Consider the following 4,929-nt stretch of genomic DNA (forward strand, 5'->3'; position numbering starts at 1 on the left):
GACCCGAACGATCCTCCCGCCCCCCCCCCCCCCAACGAACTCGATCTCTTCAAGAAGAAGAAGAAGAAGAAGAAGAAAAAAAAAAAAAAACAGATGAAAATAAAAATAAAGAAAAACACACGAAAATGTATAATAGAATATTTGTTGGTTTTTATTTTATTACAATAATAATATAAATTATTTAAAAAATAATAATTTGTTCAATAAATAATAATAGATAATAATAATGAAAAATCAAATAATTGCAACTAAATTTTTAGTTTAGTTAAAAAAAAAAAAAATGTACAAATGATAATATTGTATTCGAAAAAAATTCCTCCAAAATCCGAACCAAAGCTAACCGAGTATTTTGGTCCGAGGTTTGGATATTTCAGTTTTAGGGGTTGGATGGAAGAGAATGCCTTCATAATTCCACCCATAACTTGGAATATTTTGAATATGTATAGATTTTTAGCGTTCAAAGTTCAACCAAAAACAAACCTGACCCAAACTGACCAAAAATTAATGAATCAGAGAGTCAAATAAAAAACGTCTTTAAATAAAGCTTTATGGCGAATAGTTCTATACAGGTTTTTTTTTTTTAAAGAGTTAGCTCTTTATGTGTATTGATCGGTGATTTTACAGATATAAATATTAAAGAGAAAAAATGGAGAGGAGAGGAAGAGGGAGGGAGGAGAAAAGGTGAAGAGAGAGAGGGGGGAGAAAAGAAGAAAGAGACATAGAGAGAGTATGTAGATAAGAGAGTAGTATGTCAATTATTAAGAGAAGAGAACCTACATAACGACACTTATAGAAAACAAATATGTAGGCGAAAAAGAACAAAAACGAAAGTAAGTAAAGAAAAGACAAGAAAGCTGGAAAACTTATGAAAAAGGGGCGAAAATGGACAAAAAAGGGGGAAGAGAAGAGAAAGGAGAGAAGGAAGCCTCAAATATAAATGAGGATATAATAAAATTATCTACATAACAACTCTTCGAAAAGAGAAAAGTTTCGAAAACAGTGTAGTAATAAACGGACATCACACAATGGACATTTAAACGGGGGAGTGTTAGCGAATAACTCATAAATGTTTTAAACTCAAAAATTAACTGAAATAAATGCACATTTAAAAAGCTAAGAGAAAAAGAGGAGAGGAAAGAACAATTTCAACAATAACTTAGAAAAATGACCTAATAGTCAACGGTCAATCTCAAGTATAAGGAAACAACATAATCAAAGAATATCTGAGTGGTAGATGTGTGTCAAGAGTGAGTGAGTCGAAAGAACTTGAGAGAAAAAGAGGAGAAGAAAGAAGAATTTCAACAATAACTTAGAAAAATGACCTAATAGTCACCGGTCAATCTCAAGTATAAGGAAACAACATAATCAAAGAATATCTGAGTGGTAGATGTGTGTCAAGAGTGAGTGAGTCGAAAGAACTTGGAGAAGGGAGCCTCAAATAAAACTGAGGATATAATAAAATTATCTACATAACAACTCTTCGAAAAGAGAAAAGTTCCGAAAATGGAGTAGTATTAAACGGACATCACACAATGGACATTTAAACGGGGGAGTGTTAGCGAATAACTCATAAAGGTTTTAAACTCAAAAAATTAACTGAAATAAATGCACATTTAAAAAGCTAAGAGAAAAGGAGGAGAAGGAAGAAGAATTTCAACAATAACTTAGAAAAATGACCTAATGGTCAACGGTCAATCTCAAGTATAAGGAAATAACATAATCAAAGAATATCTGAGTGGTAGATGTGTGTCAAGAGTGAGTGAGTCGAAAGAACTTTTCAGCGGACTACTCAGCAAGTGAGTCAGAACCTCAGTTCACCGCCGACAAAAACTACGTCATTGATGTTGAATATTGTACAAATAACTTAGTATTTGTCTATTTTTCGAGTACTTACAATCTAATCAGGGTATTATGATCGGTGTGTTAGTGTTTGTAAAAAATGCCAATGCGTTAACGAAACAAAATAGACTTGGCATTTGTCTTTTTTTCGAGTACTTACAATCTAATCAGGGTATTATGATCGGTGTGTTAGTGTTTGTAAAAAATGCCAATGCGTTAACGAAACAAAATAAGATAGATAAAGAAGAAATCATCTAGGTTTTCCTCGAAAATACATAGTTCAAGAAAATAAACAAGTACCCAATAGGTGGGTGTACAAAGAATATAAATTAAAGAAATTAGGTACCTAATAAAATATAGGTAACTGTAAATTTTCAAGACACGGTCGGGGTTCGATTTTCAGCAGTGTCGAATTTTTCAGCCTTGTGCTCATTATAGCGGGGTGCACTCAGCCTCGTGAGAACAGTCCAGTATTTTTTACTTTCCTTATCCTAATACTATATTAGTATAATATGGTATACTGTATAGGGAAAGGTTTATTTGCAGCTATCTGCTACAATCAAAATTCTAGATGTAAAAAAATATACATCATTACCTTTTTCGATTAATTTTGTAGCTATCATTGGAACATCATTTTAAGTATATCAATTGAAAATAGAAAGTAAAAATCATCGAAAACACAAAATATTTCGAATCGTCACAAGGCTATCATTGGAACATCATTTTAAGTATATCAATTGAAAATAGAAAGTAAAAATCATCGAAACACAAAATATTTCGAAATCGTCACAAAAAAAATATCAATAATTTTCACGGTATTTGTTTCCCTACTTACATACTATTAAAATTAAATGGCTTGCGTATGATAAACATAATATTATCAATAATTTTCACGGTATTTGTTTACCTACTTACATACTATTAAAATTAAATGGCATGCGTATGATAAACATAATATTAAACCTTTGAAATGTCATGTACAATCTTACAATCCTTCTTCTGTTTTCGCAAGACAGCCAATTTCGACTTTTACCAATTACCTAACTCAACTAACGAGCAAAAAGTATAGACGATAGACGGTTTTTTTAAGCACTTCAGAAGCTTTTGAAATAAAAGGACATTTTTGTTCCACCAAAAAAATCAACGTACCTAACGAGAATAAATTAACACACAAGACAGAATTTGAAACTCTTCAGAAGCTTTTGAAATAAAAGGACATTTTTGTTCCACCAAAAAAATCAACGTACCTAACGAGAATAAATTAACACACAAGCCGACTTTTACCAATTACCTAACTCAACTAACGAGCAAAAAGTATAGACGATAGACGGTTTTTTTAAGCACTTCAGAAGCTTTTGAAATAAAAGGACATTTTTGTTCCACCAAAAAAATCAACGTACCTAACGAGAATAAATTAACACACAAGACAGATAGGATACCAACTGCACAATTAACACAATTTTAACAAAATTTGACCGATTTTTCGAATATCAGAAGAAAAACAAAAAAGCAACAAGCTAACATTTAGACCCATAACGTTCACACAAAATAATATGTACGAAAATTTTTGGACTGAATATAGAACTTTCTCATCACAAACATAGGTAGGTTTCGGAACCTATACTAAAAATGTGATAGAAAGTTTAAAAAAGCACGATCTTGGCTGTACTTTCAAGACACGATAAATTTCCTAGACCCTTACTATGTATTTCTATACCTATTCATCATGGTTTAAATTATTAATTTTTACATAAAAAAAAAAAAAAAAAAAAAAAAAAAATAAATCATCTTGTCAATTGTTGATTTCTTATCAATAATGCTTACTGGAACTTGGCTTAGCACAATGCTGTGCTCTCAGATAATCAATCCACCTCATCAATTTAATCTGTAAAATATGACTAAGGCTATCTAAATTTTTTTGTCTAATATCAATAATTTTCACGGTATTTGTTTCCCTACTTACATACTATTAAAATTAAATGGCTTGCGTATGATAAACATAATATTAAACCTTTGAAATGTCATGTACAATCTTACAATCCTTCTTCTGTTTTCGCAAGACAGCCAATTTCGACTTTTACCAATTACCTAACTCAACTAACGAGCAAAAAGTATAGACGATAGACGGTTTTTTTAAGCACTTCAGAAGCTTTTGAAATAATAATTACCTAACTCAACTAGCGAGCAAAAAGTATAGACGATAGACGGTTATTTTAAACTCTTCAGAAGCTTTTGAAATAAAAGGACATTTTTGTTCCACCAAAAAAATCAACGTACCTAACGAGAATAAATTAACACACAAGACAGATAGGATACCAACTGCACAATTAACACAATTTTAACAAAATTTGACCGATTTTTCGAATATCAGAAGAAAAACAAAAAAAGCAACAAGCTAACATTTAGACCTATAACGTTCACACAAAATAATATGTACGAAAATTTTTGGACTGAATATAGAATTTTCTCATCACAAACATAGGTAGGTTTCGCATCCTATATGTACTAAAAATGTGATAGAAAGTTTAAAAAAGCACGAACTTGGCTGTACTTTCAAGACACGATAAATTTCCCCGAATACCTATCCTGTAGGAGTGTAGGCAGTTTAATTTAAATGAGAGTGTTCCCAGTACGATTTTTTTCCGAACAAGTGGGAACGGGCTCTCACCCGGACGAAAGTATCGGTTCCAATGAACGAGGGGCCTATCTGTGGGGCGTATATCACAAGCAGTTGCTAACTTCTCCACCATCAACAAAAAATCAGTCGCGTAGCGTGAACATTTCAAGGGGGTAAAATCTTTCGTTCTGAGTTTTGTTTGGAGTTTCAAATTTCATCCTGGGATCTTGTAAAGATAGAATCCTGGGTTTTTGAATAAAATAAAAAGGTTCATTGAACTTTAGTCTTTGGTTCTTTTATTCTTGTTCTCGGACTGTTGTCTCGTCTTTCGTCTTGGCAGATTTTCTTCTCTTGATCTTCAAATCTTTCAGTATTTACACAGTTTAGCTACATTTTATCTTGAATTTCCCAACAAGATTGTCATATGAGCTGCTGATTGCCCTATCTCAAGTGTTCCAACTTAAATTAATCAA

The 4,929-nt window shown here is 31.9% G+C and overlaps 2 long non-coding RNA genes across 2 annotated transcripts; both read right to left on the reverse strand.

The window, feature by feature from the left end:
* Positions 1 to 421: 421 nt before the first annotated feature.
* Positions 422 to 1,381, reverse strand: LOC113467580. The gene is made up of 2 exons (XR_003391610.1): positions 1,267 to 1,381; positions 422 to 1,113 (listed from the first exon to the last, which is right to left on the reverse strand). It is a non-coding gene; the product is annotated as an uncharacterized LOC113467580 (long non-coding RNA).
* Positions 1,382 to 3,774: 2,393 nt separating this feature from the next.
* On the reverse strand, positions 3,775 to 4,405 carry LOC113467576. The gene is made up of 2 exons (XR_003391609.1): positions 4,008 to 4,405; positions 3,775 to 3,927 (listed from the first exon to the last, which is right to left on the reverse strand). It is a non-coding gene; the product is annotated as an uncharacterized LOC113467576 (long non-coding RNA).
* Between the last annotated feature and the right edge of the window lie 524 nt (positions 4,406 to 4,929).

The sequence above is a fragment of the Diaphorina citri genome, unplaced genomic scaffold (assembly GCF_000475195.1).
Source record: "Diaphorina citri unplaced genomic scaffold, Diaci psyllid genome assembly version 1.1 scaffold23, whole genome shotgun sequence".
Lineage (NCBI taxonomy): Eukaryota > Metazoa > Arthropoda > Insecta > Hemiptera > Psyllidae > Diaphorina > Diaphorina citri.